At 48.1% G+C, this 22,782-nt stretch overlaps 1 protein-coding gene across 17 annotated transcripts in view; it reads right to left on the reverse strand.

Annotated features, from left to right (window-relative positions):
• The window catches only part of SGSM3 (small G protein signaling modulator 3), a 685,370-nt gene that overhangs the window by 459,858 nt on the left and 202,730 nt on the right, over positions 1-22,782 (reverse strand). Inside the window, exon 1 of one of the 17 annotated variants that reach the window (XM_069652907.1) lies at positions 8,304-8,573. The exons of 15 other annotated variants lie outside the window; for them this stretch is intronic. The gene's annotated coding sequence lies outside the window, so the exon portion shown is untranslated. Of the gene's footprint in view, positions 1-8,303; positions 8,574-22,782 lie in introns of those variants that run through there. One more of the 17 variants, XM_069652916.1, reaches the window with a different exon arrangement.

Genomic DNA, 22,782 nt, shown 5'->3' on the forward strand with positions numbered 1-22,782 from the left:
CTGTATGTTCCAGTCTCGTTCCTGCGTCTTGCTCTAGCACTGTCCACCCCTCCCATCACTCATTTTACCTCATCCCCTCAAAGACTTTTAGCTTCTTTTCATGGGTTGATCTAGCCTCTGCCTCATTGTCTCAACTCCATGTCTCACCTCTACCTCTCTCATTCCTTAATCTTCATTCCTACCAGTTCCCCCCTTCCTGCCCTCCGAGGCATAGAATATCTGCATTGGAAGGTCCATGTATGCTTTCATTCCTGCAACATCAGACCTTGTCATTACTGGATAGTGACTATTTTGCCCCATTGTGTGTGTGCAATCCCTATACCAGGAGGATACCCGAGGACAAAGGGGAACCAGGACCAACCATTGTGATCCTGGCAGGAAGAGTGGAAGGACAATCCCGCTAATAGGTTGGGGAGACAACTGTGCATGGATTGTGGGGTTGCATGAAAAATATATACAGTAGACCAGAATGATGAAACCCAATGACAGTTACCGGCATATTAAAAGCTTTGTAACTCCAGCTGAAATTTGGGAATCTCAACTATTTCATCATACGGCAGTTGCAACCATAACTTGTTGAGGGATGATTGTTGACTATCTACCAAGTACTTTGATGCACTTTTAAAAGATGCTGGTAAATTCTGAGGGTGGCAAATTAGAAAACAGTGTTGCACAAGTGCCCCCCAATGTTCCATCACTTCCTCTCTTTTGCACTCCTCCCTTCCTTTGATTCACATTCATGTGCCCTCTCATTCCATTGCCTTTTCTCACTTCTATCCCATCCCATAACATCCCCACAGTCATTTGTTGCTCTTTATTTTTGTAGCCATCCAATCTTCTTTAATAACAAATGCTTACATTTACAGCATCTTTCCCCTCAGACAAGGCTTTCTCAGCAGCTATACCACAACCAACATTCACCCTTTTTCAAAATGTCCTCTGATAAGAATCTAGCTTCAAAGCCTATTCTATTCTAGAAAGTGGTACATTTGATTATTTAGCAAAAACCTTTTGGGACAAAGGAACATTGTGTGACAAATGTGACGATTCACAGCATCTCGTCACTTCTTCCTAGGGGTGAGCCCTCCCCTATGAGGCTAGGCCTCTACCCAACTGTCCCCCTAGGGGTTGTGGAAAGTGGCTCCTCACAAGGAGAGACTCCCCTCATGGGGATAAAGACTTGTCTTCCATGAAGGAACTCGGTAACCCTCTTGCCTTGCACGCATAAAAACCGTAAAGTCTGCAAAGTGCAACTGAAAGTACTACTCTGTGTTACTGTAACATTCCCTCCTTCCTTCCTTGAGACTTGACACCACTGAGACAAAGAACAATAATGATGACATACCTTTTTCTAAAAGTACTGGGAAGAGGTGGCCACAACGAATCATGAAAAATACTTCATGGAAACAACCAAAAGACTAGGACACTGTGTTTGGGTGGGCCCAGTTAGGAGAGTTAAAAACAGAAGATGGACTGAAAGAAGAGAGAAGCCAGCAAGGAGCCAGCAAAGCCTGGGAAGTTTGAACACAGGAACCTGTCAGTTGTGCGGAGAAGTTGGTCTGCGGAAGAGTGGAAGCAGCAGAAGAATCCTGTGAGGCGGCAGAGAGCAGATTCACTCCAGTGCTGGGGTAGTCAGCTGGTGGCATGACCTCTGGGAGGTGGACAGCCCGGTTCGACAACTATGCTGAAAATGCCAGCCCCAGGCCTTCACTGAGCCACACAGGCGAACCAGAAATAAGTGTTGAGCGAACAGAAAACCGCCCGCAACTCCAGGAAGAACTGGTCTCATGTTCCCAACACAAACAAGGTAATGGGAACGGCAGGAGACCCAGGTGGGGTCCAGGGAGACCAAAGAGTCAAGAAAGCCCCCAGAGTAATCTCCCTCCCTCGTCAAAGTGGTGACATCCAAAGGCCTGAAAATCCATAGTGCATCGGGAGGAATCTCCCTCATCATAGAGATAATCCAAGGAAGACTAAAGAGGATTCTAGACAAGAGCTATCTGGAGATAACCTTTATAACGCATTATGACAGGGAAGAATTGCTCAAACAGTAAAGCAAGTTTTCAGAAACCCTTGGGAAGAAGCCAATAGACTTTTGAGGGCTAATATCAAAGAATTTCCCAAAGCAGCCTTTAAAAATGTGCAAGGTAGGTCAGTCAGGAGAAGGGAGTAAGTCTCCTGACCCCGCTTTCTTTGTTGAATCAGAAACTAGAGCACAAGATTGAGGAGAAAGAGATAAAGACTGAGCCAGTTTAGCACGAGGTGGAAGCCATTCTCTTGGTGTTATTTTCATTCGGATGCTGAACCCTTTTTTAGACTACCGATAGGGTTGGAGTAGGTTTTTGGACAGAGGACAGACCTTTTCATTTGGACAAACATCCCGACGACGAGCACCCGAGTTGATATTTGTTTAGGCAGGGATACCCCTTTAGAGATAGGTAGGACCTTTTCTTTATATTTCAAATAAAACTTGTTGAAACATACCACCCCAAGCATATCAGAGGTTTGTGGCAGAGTTTAGTCAAGCTCAATGATGAAGCTCTGGGCAAATGATGCATTATTCAGCAGCAGCTCCATTTCGCCTACAATCATACAATGGTCTTATGTAAAGGCACTTTACCCCAGGGCAGAGCTCAGGACCCTGGCCCTCTGGGGGAAGAGAACAGAACCCCATGAAAGCAGAGAGTCTCAAAAGTAATGGAGCCAGATTGAGAAACAGCTGAAGCCTTTACCAGAAGGATACATTTGGCTTGTTTTATTTCTTAGTTTAGGGGTTAGGCCCATAAAGAATAGGTTTCAGACTTTTCATTGGCCAATGGTTGGAAGTTTGAGCCATTAGATATAGGGTAGCCGGAGAGCTGCCGGTCTCATTATGCTTAGAGTTGAAACTGTTGATTGTTCAATTCCTTGAATCCACTTGTTGTAGATTAGGGTTTCTAAAGAGAGACAAGGACATATTTAGAAGGGGGGGGGGATCAGCCCAGAAAACCGATTCATAGTCACAATAAACCATACTTGTGTGTCAATTTGTATCATTTTCGTGTATCATTTTCCTGGCCTCACCACAGGCACTAGAGATGAGTTGGATACAATATATCGTTCCTGGTAGAACACAGTAAGGGATAAGGGGCTCCATGGCAGATGAGCGTTACAGTGTACTTGCACTGCAGTTTTCTGCATCACAGTTACAAGTGCTGCTGATGGTTAAGTGTGCTGCCATTAACCAGCAGGTAATTGCTACATTTGAATGCATGGATAACTCCTTGGATATTCTGGACCAAAATTCTGTATTTGTAGAGGACTTGGAGCTCATTTCTGCTAAAATCAAGATAAAACTATACAAACAGATTCGATTCTTAATCGTCAATATCTGGTCTCATCAAATTTTTTATCATTTTAGCATCGATATAAAACCTTATAATGTGTTGCAGAATTGTATGATAAAACACCCCTCTAAAAAAGCAAGGCACGTGTTAAAGTTCCGGCGGGTGAGCACTTATGTCGGTTTTTTTATGTTGTCAAAGGAAACTTTAAAACATCTAATCATTGAATGCTCTGTACTATGTAATCTCCGAGAAGCCTCTTTTGATTTGTATTTTAAAAAGCGACCTTTGGTCACATGGGAATTGCTTTGGTGGTCATTGTTGAGCCTAGTGTTCATCTGGTAATTTCAGTTATGTCTTTTGTGGGTAGTATGTCACTTGATTCAGAAAATGTACTTTACATTTTCTATGAATGTTCCTTTTCTATTAACTGTTGGTATTAGACTATTTTATTGTTTTGTTTTTCTCTTAACAATAATCATTGCTTTACTTTTTGGGTGTGTAAAGTTTTAATGTTGAAACTAAAATCACACAAAAAAAATAAAAATCGATGAGACAAGGCGAATCAACCAGGGTTGTTCGCTGTCATTTTGGTAATAAGCACTAGGCACTTCATGGTATCCTGATACACTTTATCGATTGACTATACTGTTGATAGATTCCGCTGCAGTACCGTGAGAGAGATATATAGTGAATGCACTATGCACTTTATACTATTGCCCGACCGCAATGTAAGTACATGGCAGGGTTTTATATTTCTTAGATGAGGCTAGGTGCACTAGGAAGGGATACAGCGGCACCCATCAAGCATACACCTTTGCATTCTAGGGTGTTTTTAACTCATTAGAATGACAGGGACATTCAACTGGCTTGAGGTCCTCTCACGCACATTTAGCATTCGATAGCATCTGAGTGTTACTAAGATGTGATTTCCTTTATAAAAATACAGGGCTTGCGCATTTATCATTTATTCAGTTTGTTCCATTGTTCAGAACAAATACTACGATTTACAATGAAACCACTCCAAAATGGCGGGCGGTCTGGGGAGGCAACAACACTGCATTATGCAAATGATCTTAGTCCTATTTCTATTCTGACTACTACTCAGAGAGAGAAAGGGTTTAAATGCTGTGCGTTTGTATTGTGAAATCGTGTGACCCAGCTACAAGTCGTAGCGAAACGCGTCATCGTCGTGGGACTTTCCTTTTGGCTGGGCGAGGGCTCGAGGTTTCCACACTGACTTTTTAATATTTGTAAACAATAAAGAAGAATCTTTTAATTCTAATTTTGGCTGTGGCAAGTTCTGTGAGAACGTAAGTGTTGACTTTGAGGTTGGCACACAACTCCGGGAGTGCGGCTCAAGATTGCGCCGTGAAGGCGGTGCGAAAGATTGTGGAGATATATATATATATATTACATTTTACCAGCAAATCAACGTCGAGGTACTTAAACAACTGGGTTTCTAGTACTAACATGTTCACTATTTCAACGAGTGGAGTGCATCCCCACTATAAAAAAATAATGAGCTTCCTAGCTGAGTGGATGACATCACTGCTTAATGGAATGTAGTGATGTCAGAGTGAGTGGAGTGTTGGTGTGTGAGGGTTCTAAGCTTGGCAGTTGGAGTTATGCTGACTTGGAGAGGACATGCCAATGTTTTGTCCCTGGCATTGAACTACAATAAATCTACTTAATAACTTACCTGCTGGCTCGGGTGTTCTTCAGCTTCCAAGTTATTACACTGGCGACGAGGATGGGATTCCTGTCGAGGAGGGGACAGTTCAGAAGCGGGAAAACATTGCCCTCCAGTGAATACATGTCCATGTGCCAAGTTGACAGCAAGTTGGAGCCCAAGGTGGTTTAATTGGGCTGTCTAAGATTCTTCAGCAGGCCGGGTGGTGCTGAAGGTGAAGCCGGATCGGCACTCAGGTCCGGGTGCGGTGCTGTTTGGCGTTTGCTCCAGAAGCTGCCTTGCCCAGTACCGGGTGGTGCAGGGAGGTGTTGTGAGCAGCTGTTCGGCACACTGGTCGGTGTGCAGTGATCTGAGGAGTGTCTGTCGTCAAGACCAAGCTGCCGGTTGGAGTTTGTGGTAGGCAGATCCTCAAATGGTGCTTTGGAAAACCAGCCGGCACACAGGTCGGTGTGCGGTAGTTTGAGAGCGTCTGCCGTGATGAACAAGTCGGCCGAGTGGGGCTTGTGGCTGGCGTTAGCCTGGCCAGTGCCTGGAGTCGTACGGCACACAGGTCGGTGTGCGGAGCCGTGAGGAGTTGTTGTTCTGGCTCCAGACGTCCAGTTCAGAGCCCCCGCACCTTCAAAACCTGAGGTGAGCTGCTCGAAAGTGGCTGGTGCCAGCACGGGAGCATTGTGAGGAGCGAGCGGTTCCCGAGCGGCATCTGAGCGCCGCGATTAACTCCTGGGATCCCGGCGCCCAGTGACAGAGTTGCCAGGAGTGAGAATTTCCGTTTATGGTTCGTTGCCCCCTGCATCCTGTGGGGGCGCTGTGGTGCGCGGCCGTCAGCAGCAGCAGCAGGACGTTGCAAAAAGGGAAAGGACGTGCAGCGTTCTGGGGGTTGGAGAGAGGAAAAGAAACTCTGTTTATGGTTCGTTGCCCCCTGCATCCTGTGGGGGCGCTGTGGTGCGCGGCCGCCAGCAGCAGCAGCAGGACGTTGCAAAAGGGAAAGGACGTGCAGCGTTCTGGGGGTTGGAGAGAGGAAAAGGAAGTTAATTGGGCATCGTTATGGAGCAGGCAACAGATGTCCATCTTGCCTCTCGAAAGGTGGAACAGGTGGAAGGACTGCGCTGCGTTACTAGCACGCGGTTTTCGGTTTATCCTTCGGAAGTTGTTCGGAGAGTTCAACTGTTGCATAATGCCCATGTTGTGGATGGCCTTGATGGCAGACATGGGGACAGTGTAATCATACGTGAGTACTCTGCACATAATTGTGATCCCGCGTCTATGGAATTCACCCCGGAGCGTTCAAGGTGCTGTTTTTCCACAGACCGGGTGAAAGTGTGGATTCGGCGATTGATCTGCGATTGGAGTCGTTATGCTACATGGGTTATGGAGAGTTCAGGCCCACTGTTGCGGCAGCTCGGTGCGAGCAAGAGGACTTTCCTGCATACGGGCAGGTTTCACTAGGCTAAATTTGGATACTACTGTTGTGTTTAACTGCTGTGAGTGTGAGTTTCATGGGCCCGTGTGAGTGAGTGAATGCGCGCGCTGAGAGTTGTGTATGGGTGATTGCTTTGTGTTGTTTTGACAATTTGCAATCTTGTGTGTTAATTGAATGTTGTTGAGTGTGTTCCTGCATTATTTAGCATTAAAAAGTGTATTGTTGTCTCTCATCCAATGATTCTTTACAGGTGGGATGTTCAATACTTAATATGTTTTCTTGCAGGTTGGATTTCCATTATTGGGTTGTACGGACTCGTGGGTGGGGGCACTTGCGGGTTGAATTGCTTCTTTGTGAACAGCACTTACAGTTATTTTACCAATAATTAACTGAAATAATGCATTTTACACATCATTTATTAATTGTACATGTGTGAAGTGTTTTGCGTGTATGTCACCCATCCTGTGTTGGGGGTTTGCATATGGTGCGTGAGGTGAACATTGCGGTGTGCAGGAGTGGGAGTGTTTGGTTATGGTGGCGTTCTGCTGTGAAGCAGTGGGTGGGGACTGGTGTCCTCAGTGGTGATGAGGCTGGACCTGGGGTCCATGGTGAGTGGCGGGTGTGCTGCGTTGGTGCAGTTTGGCTGGACCTGGGGTCCATTAAGTGAAGTGTGCTGCGTTTTGCGTTTGCAGGAGGCTGGACCTGGGGTCCATGGTGAGTGGCGGGTGTGCTGCGTTGGTGCAGTTTGGCTGGACTTGGGGTCCATTAAGTGAAGTGTGCTGCGTTTTGCGTTCGCAGGAGGCTGGACCTGGGGTCCATGGTTTGTAGTAGGTGTGCTGCGGCTGGCAGTAGGCTGGGCCTGGGGTCCATTGTATCGAGTGGTGTGCTGCGGGTGGCAGTAGGCTGGACCGGGGGTCCTAGGTGAGTGGTGTGGAATAGGTGGTGGTCCTGGCTGTGTTCCGCATTCTTGAGGATTGCTTCTCTAAGGTTAAGGGTTTTGTGGTGTTGTGGTATCCTTAGGGGTGCTGTGGTGAACTGTTTCGTAGTTGTGCTTGTTGTTGCTCTGTTGAGCTGTGTGGAGTGTGCCCGGGGGTGGCAGCCCTGGTGTCCTAGGGGGCAGACTAGGGCGGGAGGATGTTTGTGCACAGAGGGTTGAGGAGTGTTAGGTCGTTATCTGCTGTGGACGCTGGGTCGTGGCAGGACCTAGGTTCCGAGGGGCAGCTTGGAACAGGTGGAGGTGCGTGGTTTATTTTGTTTCTCGATGGTTGTCCAGTTCTGTTATGGAAGGAGTGAGCCCTTTGTAGACTTCGTGGGGTTCCTCTCTGATTTTGTTATAAAGGGAGGAGTGGAAGTGGTGTAGAGTTGGGCGTAGGACTTGGTATAAGGGTTGGTAGTCACATATGTGTCAAGTTGTCCAATGTGTTGGCACAGCATTAGTATTCTGGGGGTGCCATGTAGATTTTATTGGGTTCTTACTCCTTTGGTGGAGCTCTTTCCTGTTTCCTTGATCTTCCTTGGAGTGTCGGGGTTTTGGTGTTCTCTGGGGGCAGTTTCTTGTCGCCAGTGGTGTTACTAGTTGGTGCATTACGTGCTGGCCACACGTACATGTAGGGGTTTTTGTCTGGTGGTGGTTTTGGTGTGATCATTCCCTGTTTCCAAAAATGTAAGGGAGGGAGAAGTGTTGTAATGAGCTTCCTAGCTGAGTGGATGACATCACTGCTTAATGGAATGTAGTGATGTCAGAGTGAGTGGAGTGTTGGTGTGTGAGGGTTCTAAGCTTGGCAGTTGGAGTTATGCTGACTTGGAAAGGACATGCCAATGTTTTGTCCCTGGCATTGAACTACAATAAATCTACTTAATAACTTACCTGCTGGCTCGGGTGTTCTTCAGCTTCCAAGTTATTACAGGTTTTCTGGATTCAGAAGTTCTAGCCAAATGTTCACGCAAACTGCTGTCGCATCCTTCTGTGCACAGTGGAGGGACTCGTCTATATGCCCAGGAAAAGAACGAAAGCACAAACGATCATATTGCTCCAGGGGCTCGCGGACCACGAGGAAGCAGGTGGCAAAGACTATGCTCACAAAAGTGGCGCGCAAGAAATGCGTTGCCTCACGCTTCCGGCAACAAGACACAAAAGTGAAAAGGCTGGAGGACAAAATCGGAACCACCCCAAGTGAGCGTTTTATTGGAATTCAAGGGATCGCACCTATGCTCTGCGTTGCCTCCACGGGGACGGGCACATCTTGGAGAGCTCGTTAACGAGTCACAGGGAGTACGGCGGCATGTTCTAAACCACGGCGAGGGAACGTGTAGTACCTGGACTGTGGAAAACATTCCAGGCGTGACTGACGAGCCTTCGGGGTAGGATTCGTGAATTTAAGAGGTGCGGCCAGACGGACTGGATTTTCTGGTTAGAGCGGCTCCTTCTGGGAAGGACAAAAGTTACTTCCCTCTAGCACCAGCTCGGCAGGATTGATCTCCCCCCTCGCACCAATTATCCATTGTAATCTGGTAGCTGACACGGAGGACTCTGGAATAAAACGACAGGGAGCTCGGGTGAGAAGTACACAGGATACCAGAGGAGAGCCCACGCAGCCAACTGCACGGGGGTACCACTGCCCCCTAAACCTCTGCCTGTCCAACATTGGGGTGGCACAAAGCTCTACCAATGTCCCTTATCAGGCTTCTCTACTGCGCAGCCTCACCCCTACCCCCGCCCCCTCCCCCCCAAGTACTTTGTTGTGCCATAATGACGTCAAGGAACCCCACTCCTTATTAGCGCTCCCCCTCCCTAATCACCTCTTAAATTAATGAGAGTTACCACATGCAGCTCTTTCAACATACCTTAAACCCGACCTGCAGCACGCCCTCCTGTTCCAGTCAGTACAGCCACCCCGATTGCTCTGTCGTTGACAGGCTCTATGGCCCAGGCCCCACCAATAATTCGCGTGTTGGGGCTCGCCATGATCGCAGCTGTAAAGTAGTGATTCACCCTCTGCTCTCGTTTACAGCTTCTGTCCGTTTTTCACTAAGTGGTCATTTATAGACCTTTTGTCAGTTAAAAGGCCAGCGATTAAGGCAAAGGCTCGTGAGGGCAAGTTCATCATCAGTGACCTTTCTACGTCTAAATCCCCGTGAAAAGTGCTAAAGTTCTGTTGTTAACACTGATAGCTCATGTGTATGTTTAATCACAATTCCTACCAACGCTAATTGCTCATATGAGTTAAAGAAAAACGTACCAAGCGATGTGCGGTGTGCATTAAAAAAAGTACCATTTTTTTGCGCAAACATTTTCTCCACGTAATGCATCACTGCCTTACGGGTGCTTAATCACACACCTCACAGCCCAGCATACATACATCTCCACTCCCGTGATGGTACCAACAGAGTATCCAGAATTGCACCCTGGCCTTGTCATTTTAGACCTGCATTTTTAATGGGAACGCCAAAACTACAAACACCAAAATGCAAAGAAACAAACTGTACATGTTGCACCTCTCTCACCTAAAGCGGGGCATGTATACGGTATTAACATATGCTGCACACTAACTGTGCTCCGCAGTCCGCACCATGGCCTCACGTTCTAAAGACAGCTTCTGCCGTCTGATGTCACTTGTGAGCAGTCCATCAAGTCCCGATTTCTTCTTCTTGGCATTCTGGTACCTCTAGTTCTGCACGTCTAGTGGAGTAAAACAGAATGTGGGTGGAAGAATGCAAAGAAGCAAAAGCAGGATGAACAGCTCACGCCTGATGTCTGGCGTAATAGAGCTCTCCTTCCCAACAATCTTCGGTAGTAAGAAGGTGGTGGTAGTAGTAGGAAAGTGCTAATGGGTGGCTGTTCGGTCACATCACTTTCCACTTCATTTGTAAGCCCATACTCAAGGAGAAAGCAAGAGTACAAGTGCAGTTGTGTCACCCTATATGAGTCACAAAATGCAAAGCGTAGTTGGCAAACGCCAGGGCTGGATAAAAGAGACAATATGCTATAAAGTGACTGTATACCCATTTGGTGCCTTACACGTCAACTATCTAAGAATAAATACACTTGTCATGGGACCACTTAGTGAAATTTACAGCACTGATAGAATTCAATTCTCTCTTTAGAGGCTTCGGGCGGTTTCATGTCAAACGTAAAATGTGATGAGTGGAAGATTTTCAAAAACCATTGGCATTGCCCTGGGCAACCTTGCACACCACTGTTTTTTGCCCACGTCTGCACCATTGCACAAGAGGATAGGCTATATGCAAATCAGTATTGGAAATGCCACCAAAGGGAGCAGACTAGCCCATACTCTGCACTCTGCATAGACACAGCCAAATCCCCTATGAACGGAATCACAAGTAACCCAAAGCATGTTTAACATTTTTGGGCCTCATCAGTGAGGTGAAGCTTTGTATCCTATGGCGCAGCGAGCAAGGGACCCAGAGTTGATGCCAAAACATGTCTGAGGTTTCTCGTGGTCGCATGCAGAAGATATGCGACATGGCAGTTCAGTGTTTGGGAAGGGACCAAAACTGATTTGCGTATAGCATGTCCCCTTCTGTAATGTGCTGCAGCCTGAAAAAAAGATGGCCAAGAGGGATACCCAGAAAAATGGCCGAGATTATGATCAATTCAATACTTCTAGCCAGTATCCTTCAGTTTTCTTTACGTCACCCTAAAGAGGAAGGACATAAGCCCAGAGACCAAAGCTACACCTCACAGGTGACACTGAATGAAGTCAAAACAAGTCTGGAGTTGCTCGTGGTCTGTTGTAGGAGATAGTAGATCGGGCTGGACTGCCCATTTTGGGGTGGGACCAAGTCGGATTTGTATATGGTCTTCCCCCTCCTGTCACTGCCTGGCAGGCTGAGGGTTTCCCAGAGCAATGCCCGTGGTTATAATGAATTGAAAACCTACCCTTCAGTTATGCTTAAGGTGTGAAATATGCACCAGCAATGGCCTCTGAGCCCATACCACCATACAAATATGCTACTGGTAGTTCTGCACTCATAAAGAGAAAATTAAACTTAAATATTGCTTAAAAGTGATTAAAGTAAAAAAAAACATGATCAGAAGAACAGAGACTAGACAAAGTAAGTAGTAGATCTTTTTCTGCATAGTTGTGAGGAAAAAAAGAGTGCAACTGAAGGCTGATACTAGGTGATTGTGGGAGTAGACTCATCTTTATTAGTTTTATTCGCCTTCAAAAAGTTCTTTTGCAGGAAGACTACTATTGTGTCACTGAACAAATCAAGGTCTACACCAGCTCCAAGAACCAGACCTGAGCCGACAGGCTGGAAACCAGATAACACAAGCCCCTTATGTGGTTTTCTGCCCCACTAGCCCCGACAATACAACACATGCCTGTCATACTGCCAAAGGGGAAACATTTCAAGTTGCAGTGTCAAACTGAAGTGTTTCCCCCTTGGCTAATGCATGGGGGCTGAGGCGCGGGGTGCGGGTGGGCACTGGTGCTATGGAAGCTAATAAATGTTCTAAGCAGAGCAGGATTCCCTTGGAGAAGCCGCCACCTTTCAGAGTCTCGACTTGCCAAACTGTTCACTTTAAAGGGCCCTGCTCTGGAAGGAATAAGTGGGGAACCTTTTACAATAGAACATCAGCAGTCAGGTTTAAAATGATTGCGGGAAAGAAAGACGAAATCAGTATACTTACTGCACACACCTATACTTTGTGCGGCTGCAGGGGGTGAGGGCTGTCATTATATATTTAGCAAATCTGTTTAGAGGATGGCCCTATGTTACCCAAGCAATACACTTGCCTTGTTAGCATGCTATAGAGAGCTATGCTTCTCTTAGGACATTTGGCGACTAGCATATAAAATCATTAAATGTACAATAACATTAAAATATGACAGATTTTCCAAACCTTTATTTAATAAAACATACTTATACAGCCACACGTTGCTGGTCTCACTGCAACCCAAGCCATTTAAAAGCCCTGCCCCCACAAGCTTCTGAGAGGCATGTGAGTGTACCTGTTCTAAGTCAGAATCTGCTCTTTTTTATTTGATGTAGTGCAACACTCACTAGGTAATTTGATCCCATCCTTTTCACACAAGTCTTCATAAGGTAAAAGATCTAACACATGACTGTTACTCCCACCCCCGCTATGCTAGAGGCACAAGCCCAACACGTGAATGGATGACTGTGCCACCACCAATCTCGACAAAGGATCAGCCTGATAAATGGCTTGCTCGCTCAATTTCAGTCGGAGCAATCTTCTAATCGCACTGCAGGAAATGTGACCAACAGCCTAATTCATTTTCTAAACACAATTGTCCACATGTGACTGTATTTCTTCTGTAGCTTGAACATAGATGTGACTGGTGGGCAACCATACTGCTTAAACAAGCTCTGCCTAAAACCTACGAGCCGTCCATAGGTTTGCACATGCCATAACTGACACTACGACATTCCTTCATGTCTTTTCTGAGAGCTGCCCAATAGTGTTTCATTCTTTTCCCTGCTTCCATATGTTGTGCAGTGCCCCAGTTCCATTTTGTATACTACAACTGTGCGGATGAGCCTCTAATCACCTTAACCCAAAGCAAGCGCACCACTTTATAGAAGCAAGTGCATGTTTGTACGTAAAGCAAATATATTGTATAATTGGTTGGTGAGGGGTTAGATGATTCTTGATAGAGTCAAACTATCACATGTCTCCCTGAACCACACAAGTTGACACATTATATACATTTTTGCAACAGTTAAAACACTCACATATATTTTATTACAAACCACCTACCACACGATTGGTCAAAACCTATAGAAAAGAAACCCAATCTTTCTCTAATTCCCCTGTTCTCATTGGTCTCAATTATCTTAATTACCATCTTCAGCTTATGTGTACAGCACACACCATTTTAGGATTTGTCGGTGGTAGGTCATGGCATCACACAGTTACACATTCACATACACATACACATATAAACAGAATTCATGGCAAGTCCCAGCTGGCCTGAGACGTCTTAACCCCGGATGCAATTGCTTCTGGTTTGCAAGAGTACTTCAACAATATGGGAAGGGGAGAAATAAACCATCTCATCCATCCAAACATGCTGGTGTCCTCGGAACACTCTAATCTAAAGTACTAACAATTCAACACGCATGACCTCTGGTCACATCCTGAGAAAACAAACGAAACCCCTCAAGTATCGGTCTACTCTAGCCCCAGACATTCCCTTCACCCCAGGTTTTATTGCTGGTCAAAAGCAAATAGTCGTCTCCCCCTGACAATGAATAACAAGCTCACAAGCCCTTAAAAGATTGCATCTTCTATCTGTGATACTGCCAAGCCATAAAAACCCTGGGCCAGCCTGTTGGCAACTCTTAATGTTGCGGTTATTCATTACCTGTGCTTCGAAGTTCAAACCCTGGAAAAAAAAAAAACAGTTTCTCAGTCACTCAGAATTCACCTCGCAAACCCTGACTGCAGAGTTTAACCAATTTATGAAGAGCACGCTGCATATATATTTGTAAATTCCCCATGTATGTATAAAAGTGCATGCATGTTTAAGAACTACTGTGTCTTCATCACAGTGGGTTCTTCATGATAAATCCCCTTCCTCGCAGGCGCATTATGAAGCTCGTTGTTGCCCAGCTTCTAGGCGCTTCGTGGCACACCATACCCAGATTGTATTTATATCTCATTTCATTGGTGATTTTGACATTTATCTTGCTGCAGGCGTGCAAATCTTTAATGTATCAACTTAAACACAAAGTAACACTTAAAGTAACACATATCCCATTCTCATGAACTAAGCTGGATACATATAAAATTGCAATATCGCACTAACGTCACTACTCTCGCTGTCACAAATATGGCACGCCCAACATGAACCATTTTTCTTATTGGGACCTTAACTGAGCACCCAAACACAATGCACAGGGGTAACCTATGAAGTGCATATCCCTTTGAAATAGAATCACAACCCGGAAATAAACAGCTTAAGCATTCACTATGGATTTGCTGATTCTGTCTTATTTTTCCAAAGGTTTAATTCATTCAGTGCCTGATGAGGTCATCTGCAGATTACAAAACTTTGTACATAAATGAACTTTGACAGCTGAATCAAGGGATCAGTGGTGGCTCTGGAGCGTGTTTGGGGGGTGGGCAGGGTGCCGCCCCCTAGGCTGAGTGGCAGGCTGCCCAGTTCACCTGTGTGATTCATTTGCACAAGGGACTGTGCTGTCCCATGTGAGGCAGTCCCCGCTACAAGTTTTGTTTCTTGCATGTAAAAAGCCCATAGTAAGAGAGGCCAGTAGGGCATGGGAAGTCTGCACACCCACCTCCCCACCTCCGCCTCTCATTGTATTAGCAGCATACTCCTCGCCTGTCAGTCAGTGTGGTGGGGGATATAAGGTCTTTTTTTTTACGTGAAATTTGTTTGCATGTTGGTGTATTTGTTTTTAAGCATGCATGTGTGCAAGGCGCTGTTTGAATGAGGTATGAATGCACGGGTGAAAGTGATGTATGTGACCGTGGGTGGGCATGTGAAGCAGGAGCAGGGCTGGTCAATTCAGGGCGAATGGCATTCTTTTTTGCTTTTCTCTTGGACAGTAAAGCGTCCATCCTCCGAAGAGTAAAGCAAACATGGTGTTGTATAGTATGGTAATCATCATTTATAAAGTGTCATTTTGGTACGTTATTACCTGGCTAACGTGGCATACAGAACCCCCAACTGGTGGTTTGGTCAAACAGATGTAAACAGCCATAAAAAAAAAAACGTTGGGGAAAAACCTTCAATTCATATGTAAATATAATGTTAGGTCCCAAATATGCCTCTGTACTAAAGTTGTATCAGCCATGAATTGAACATTTACAGGGAATACAAAAACATTGTTTCTGTTTCACTGATTTAACAAATACAGCAAAATTGTATATTATTACATTTTTCACTGAATACATGCTCTGCATGTATAAACAAGCTTTGGCAAAACCAACAGCTTGTCAACTTTTTTATTTTTTTTCTATAGTAAAATTGCTGTCCGGCGAGGGGCAAGACAGAGAACTTCTCTTGGTAAATAGGTAGTATCTGGGAACCAACATGTACAGAGGGAGCAGTAAAAGAATTGAGGTTGAAAAGGAACAAGTTACTTACCTGTAACTGTTGTTCTCCAGCATGGGTCTGGCATGGATTCACATGCTCATGAATATTCCCAGTCGTTAGGCTGGGAATCCTCGGTAAAGAAAAAAAATCAGTTTCAGTTTCGTTTCTGAACGGTCTTTCTACTAGTAACCAATCACTGGTCTCTGGGTCATACTGCCCCCAGCCAATGACGGTCCTCTACCTAAGCCCCTCCTCTGGCAGCTATCTTCAGATTTGGTAGCATGTAAAGTGGCAGTAGGACCAAGAGAAGAGCCGCAGAGGGTTAGGCGCGAGGGTTCGCATGTGAATCCATGCCAGACCCATGCTGGAGAACAACAGTTACAGGTAAGTAACTTGTTCCTTCTCCAGCATGGGGTCTGGCATGGATTCACATGATCATGAATACAAGAATACAGAGCAGTACACACATGCGCAACCACGGGAGGTGGCAAGGCTCAACATTAAGCATTTCAACCACTCAACATTAAGCATCTCTTACATCCTCACCAGGCTCATCTTCATGCAAACAGGTTACGCAGAACTGCCTGGCCGACTATGGACTCCTCCCTGGAATCCCGGTCGACGCAGTAGAATCTCATGAAGGTGCGTGTCGACCTCCACGTAGCAGCCCTGCAGATGAGCAGTAGGGGCACACCAGACAGGAACACCGTGGTAGCAGGGGTCGCTCTGGTTGAATGGGCTCCCGGACGGCCGGGCAACGGTCGGTTTGCCAGCCAGTGACAGTGCATGATGCAGCTGGAGAGCCATCTGGAAATGGAAGCCTTCGAGAGGGCCTTCCCTTGGTTCACAGGTCCAAAGTTCCCAAACAGCTGTGATGTCTTCCGAAAACTCTTCGTGCGGTCCACGTAGAACTTCAGCGCTCTAGCCAAATGCGGCGAGTGCAAAGTCCTCTCAGCCGGCGACGAAGGCGACGGCAAGAAAACAGGTAACATCAAGGGCTCGTTGAGATGGAAGTCCGACGGCACCTTGGGCATGAAGGACGGGTGCGTCCTCAGCACCACCCTCGTCTTGTGGAAAGTCAGGTATGGAGGTTTACAGGAGAGGGCCTGGATCTCTCCCACTCGTCGTGCAGAGGTGATGGCCGCCAGAAACGCTGTCTTCCACGACAGGAACTTCAACGGTGCTGAATGCAGAGGCTCGAATGGCGGCCCCATGAGCCTGGTCAGCACCACGTTGAGCTCCCACGCCGGGGCCGGAGCCTTCACCGGCAGGGACGATCGGAACAGTCCTTTCATGAACTCCTTCACCAGGCGATGAGACCATAGAGATGACCGCCCCAGAGTTCTGGTGTAGCGGGCGATAGCCGTCAGATGGATCTTGATGGAGGCATTCACCAGCCCCGTCTTGGTCAGCAATAGCAAATACGCCAGCACTTGAGGGGCCATAATCCGCAGAGGGTTAATCTTCTGTGCACGGCACCAGACAGAGAACCTCTTCCATTTGTGTCCATAGGACTTGAGATTCGAGGACGCCCTCGCCTTGCAGTCTGCCAGGATATCGTACCCTCCGAACTCTAGTGCTGCAGGAGCCAGGCCTGCAGGTTCAGCAATCCTGTGATGGAGGATGGCGCCTCCCTCCCTGGAGAGAAGATCCGCGTCCGTCGGTAGTTTGAACGGGGGGCAGGGGGACGCTGACAAGTACAGAAGGTCCGGAAATCAGATCTGTCTCGGCCACGCCGGTGCGACAAGGATCACCCTGCACCAGGACCATCTGAGTTGACTGATGAGTTGCAGCAGCAACGGCGGGAACACATACAGGAATAGGCCATCCCAGGGGAATGAGAAGGCATCGGCTATGCTCCCCGGCTGGGGAAACGTGCTGGCGAACCTCCGGCACTTGGCGTTCGTCACCGTCGCAAATAGGTCAATCTGGGGATTGCCCCATCGTCTCAATAGGCAATCCACTTGATCCTGCTGCAGTTCCCACTAGTGGCAAGAGCGCAGCTCCCTGCTGAGTAAGTCGACGATGGTGTTCTTTATTCTTGCCAGATGGAAGGGTACCAGGAACATCCCTTGGGCGATGGCCCAGTGCCACAGATCCTGCGCTTCCTTGGATAGGGCTGGGGGTCTGGTGCCCCCCCTGCTTCCTGATGTAGAACATCATGGTGGTGTTGACGGTGAAGACCTTTACCACTTTGCCCTTGAGGGACGGAAGGAACGACCTGAGGGCCCAGAACACTATTCGGAGCTCCAGGACATTGATGTGTAGTGACCTCTCCTCCGGGAGCAAGAGGCCTCTTGCGTGGAGATCTCCGGTGTGCGCTCCCCATCCCTCCAGGGAGGCATCCGTCGTCACCGTCTCCTGATGTGCCGGGGTCTGGAAGTCCATGCACGCCACTAAATGTGCGCGGGTGCCCCACCACCGGATCGCTTGGTGGAAAGTCTTGTTGGGTGAGATCCTGTCTTCGAAGCTGCCCGCCGCCTGCATCCAACGGGCGTCGAGGAACTCCTGCAGTGGTCGCATCCGCAGCCTGCATAGGCGCACAAGGTAGATGCACGAGGACATCATTCCGAGTAGGGACTTGATGGATCTCACCCTGGCCACGTCCATGGTCAACAGCCGTTGTACCTTACCCAGGATGGCCTTCGTCCTTTCCCCCGACGGCGAAGCCAATCGCGCCACAGTGTCGAGTCTGGCTCCCAGGAACAGGGCATCTTGAGACGGTACCAAGTGGGATTTCACGAAGTTGATTGAGAATCCCAGATCCGTGAGCAGTTGGACGGTCTTCGCTGTGTGAACGACAGCGAGTTCCCTTGACTTTGCTCGGATGAGCCAATCGTCCAGGTAGGGGGTAGATGTGGATCCCCTGCAGGCGCAGCCGCGCCTCCACTGGTGCTAGGCACTTGGTGAACACCCTGGGCGCCGACTTCAATCCGAAGGGAAGGGCCTTGAACTGATAGTGTCACCCTTGGACCACAAATCGTAGGAATTTTCTATGTCCTTTTATAATGGGGATGTGGAAGTAGGCATCCTCCAAGTCCAGCGACGATAGGAAGTCGCCTTCCTCCAGCTGTCCCAGCACGTGCTGGAGGGTGACCATCTGGAATTTCTGGGACTTGATGTATTTGTTTAGATGACGAAGGTCCAGGATGGTTCACCAACTGCTGGTCTTCTTCCGGACGAGAAGTACAGCGAGTACACTCCGGAGCCCCGGAGCCTCTTTGGGACGAGTTTGATGGCTCCCTTTCTTAGCATCGCTCATACCTCCAGCAGCAGCAGTTGAGGGACGTGGTTTTCCTTCCTGGCCACAGGTGGGATTAACCAGGTTACTCACTGTAGTGACCACCTTACTCCTAGTCCATAGTCCCCTTTCCTCCATACTCATGGGACATTCCTCCGTACTGTGGGACAGGACCGGGGCGCTTTGTAAAAGCATCCAAAAATGTTGCAAACATTTTAGTCCTCCCTCTCTTTCTACGCAGGGCCCGGCACGTGGCCGTAACCCCACCCATCTCGGCTCCGCCCCGCGCATCGCCCATCAGTCTTTTTCTATCGCCAGGTCAGAGACCTTTTAACAATAACAGAGGAACCTTATTAGAGGGGACAGCAGGCGGGGCGTATGAAGGAAAGGGGACTATGGACTAGGAGTAATGTGGTCACTACGGTGAGTAATCTGGTTATACTCCTACGTCCCGTCCCCTTTCCTCCATACTTATGGGAGTTTCCCCAAGCACTCCTTAGAGGAACTATGGGTGGATGGAAAAAAAAAACCTTACTGAAACAGGTTCTTCAGCACAGCCTGACCAAACTGAGCATCAGATCTTGAGCTCAGGTCTAGACAATGCTTACAAAAAGCAGATGGGGAGGCCCAAGTAGCCGCCTTTGCGATGGTCTCCCAGGGGACATATTTTTGAAAGGCAACTGCGGCTGTCTTGCCCCGCACCGGTGTGCATGAATACCTTAAGGAGGCTTCAGCCCTTGGACGGTGTAAGACTCCTTAATGCAGGCAGCGATCCATCGGGAGATAGTCGCTTTAGAGGCCTGCTTACCTTGTGGATTACCAAAGGTCACCAACAGTTGAGAAGAGCTCCTAAATTCGGATGTTCTGTCCAGATAGAACTTAAGAGCCCTTCTAACATCCAGGCAATGCAGAAACCTTTCCGCCTCTGAAGCGGGGTTCGGAAAAAAGACCAGAAGAGAGATTGACTGGTTCAGATGGAAATCAGAGACCACCTTCAGCAGGAAAGCAGGATTTGTCCGTTTGACCACCTTATCCTTGTGAAAAACCAAGAAGGGATGCTCCACCGGCAAAACCTGGAGCTTACTCACGCGCCTTGCTGAAGTAACAGCAACCAAAAAGGACACCTTCCATGACAGGTGCTTGAGGTCCACTGTGGCCATTGGTTCGAAAGGTTTATGGCACAACGCCGTCAGGACCACATTTAGATCCCACGCCGGGTGCGGACTACGAATCAGAGGATAAAGGCGTGTCAAGCCTGCAAAATGTCTCTTAACCACTGGATTAGACAGAGAGTAAGAGCATTGGTCCGTAGATAGGTAGGCAGAAACCGCCGAAATATAACGTGAACACCCGACTCTGCTAAGTTGGATACAAAGGACAGTACCGTGTCAATTGTAGCCCCCCCCTTGGGTCCAGCTGCTTGTTTAAACACCAATGACAGAACCTGAGCCATTTCCTTCTGTACTGGGACCTAGTCGAGGGTTTTCTGGCTGCCTGAATAATGCGCATGTTATCCGCAGACAGGCTAAGATTTTCTAAAGACCTGAACTCAGGCACCATGCCGCCAAGCTGAGAGATTGTGGGGAGGGGTGCCACAGCTGTTCCCCCTAGTGAAGAAGATCGGGGGTCACCGGTAACCTGATTAGCGGATATACCGACAGGTGTTGAAGTTCTGAGAACCAAAACCTGGCTGGCCACCACAGGGCTATGAGTAGAAGAGAACAGTTCACAGAGTTCTTCAATTTGCAAATCGTCCAATAAACTAGAGGCGGAAAGGCATAAAGCCTCATGTTGTGCCATGGAATCTCGAGAGCATCCCCCAGAGAGGAGGCTCCCAGCCCGTTTCTGGAGGCATACAGAGGAAGTGTTACGCTCACCTGGCTCCCACAGGGGTGTCGAGCGGAACTGGACAGCCACGGTCTCCACCAATGTGATGCGTAGTGCAGAGATGACTGACTGGACTGGCCCACCTAGCTTAGTCTGCTTGACCCGCAGAAGTAGTCTCCTAAAGACGGGGAAAGGGAATTAGCCACCCGTGGATTTCAGTATTAACACCTCATTGCGTCCCCACTTATCACTTCTGACATTCCCTTTCACAAAGCTCACCTTATAGTTTTGTATGATGAGCTCTCCATCCTGCGAAGAATGCAGGGGCGCGTTGATGGCCAGTTACTTCACTGGCTTGAGGATATTGGAAGAGTTCTGGACAAATCTTGGCTCCAAACCTCCGGGCGAAAAGGCCGTAAGTATATAGTTCTAATGAGTTCAAAATGTCTGATTAATCACTCTTGTCCAATTTCTTGTATCTTTTGCAGCTTAGACCCAAAAGATGATAGTCTTGTGGCAGCTGAAAGCGTTCAGGTAAGAGTCTGTGTCTTGTGACACTGTCCGGTAAATGATGCCAAGGTTTAACTCGCTGCTTTCTCTTTTCTTGCAGGTGCAGCGTAGGAAGATTTGGCGTGCTGGTGGATAATACCTCCTGCGGTAAAATCAGGTAAGCATATGGTGGCAAGAGATTGTCCTTGTTTGTTCCCTTGGCTCACCTTGTTGTTTTCTTGTCCCCCTTAGGCGCTGGAATGCGGCAACCAGGTGATGGAGACAGCACCGGATCGTAGAGATGCTGCGAGGAACAGTGAGTATGGCAGGGCGCTGCTGTTGTCGATGCAACGCGTTTAAAATGAAGTCTGTTTCTGGTTCGAAGATGCGCTGAATCTGAAATCAGGTAAGAAATCCAGTAAAGTTCTTGTTCTAACCTTTCTTCTTCTTTCCCTTCTTTCTAGGCGCTCTGGACTCGAGGCGGGCGTGGCAGGATGCTGGATGCTGACTGCAGACACGGAGAGCATTACGCTGCTGGATGCAGAATAACGCGAAGCATGTGCTGCTCTTCGGGTGTGGTTTAAATAGCCTTCAAAGTAGTCCCAGGTAAGTATTCCTCCACAGCCACACCCGAGTAACAAAATAGTCCCTAAGATAAAATAGTCCCTTCAAGCCTCAAATGGGCTTGGATGCTTGGATCCCTTGCAGCATGGTCTGCATCAGGTAAGTTTTAACATATGAGCCTGGCGCCTATGGCGCCAGGACTGATGTCCCATATGAGCCTGGCGCCATAGGCACCAGGACTGTACCCAGATAGCCCCTAACAGGGGTTGCTGGGTTTGCTCCAGGTAACATGATGCCGGCTTCCAGGGTTGATGGACTTGGTCTGGATGCCCGGGGGTAGGCATCATGACAGGAAGCTTCTTGTTTGCCGCTGTAGCGAAGAGGTCCACTTCCAGAGTGCCCCAGCGCAGGAAAATCCATGAGAGGACCTACGCCTTCGGCTCCCGCTTGTAGCTGACCATCATCTGCCGACTGAGGGCATCTGATGTGACATTCAGCTGGCCCCGGATGTGTACTGCTAGTAGCCAGACACCATGACGAACCACCCACTCCCAAATCTGGATGAACAGGTCCACAAGGGGGGGGGAGACTTGGTGCCCCCTTGCTTGTTGATGTAATACATCGACACCACATTGTCCGTGCAAATACGGACCATCTTGTTGGTAATGATCGGTCTGAACGGCTTGAGCGCTAGAAAGATCGCCAGAAGCTCCAGATGATTTATGTGGAGGAGCTTGTCCTGAGGCGACCAAAGATCCGAGACCTGAAGAAGATCCAACGTTGCACCCCACCCCAGAAGGGAGGAGTCCGTTGTGACTGTTACCATCGGGGCTGGGTCCTGAAAACCCGCCCCACCGACAGGTTGCTGAGAGACGACCACCAGTCCAGGTCCGCTCTCATGGAAGCCAGAATCGTTATCAACTTGGATCCGGATCCACAGCCTGAAGCCAAGAACTCCGAAGAGCCATCTGAGTCCGCCTCATCTTGAGACGAGCAAGAGGGAGAGCCAAAACGCACGAGGCCATGAGGCCCAGAAGCCTCTGGAACCACCAAGCTGACATGTTCTCCGACTGCGCAAACATCTGACACGTGGCCAACAGATCCGCCATTCTGTCCCCGGTCAGGTACACTCTGCAGTCATCGTGTTCCAGCGAAAACCCAGGAAAATCAAG

The sequence above is a fragment of the Ambystoma mexicanum genome, chromosome 3q (assembly GCF_040938575.1).
Source record: "Ambystoma mexicanum isolate Mex_15411 chromosome 3q, UKY_AmexF1_1, whole genome shotgun sequence".
Taxonomy (NCBI): domain Eukaryota; kingdom Metazoa; phylum Chordata; class Amphibia; order Caudata; family Ambystomatidae; genus Ambystoma; species Ambystoma mexicanum.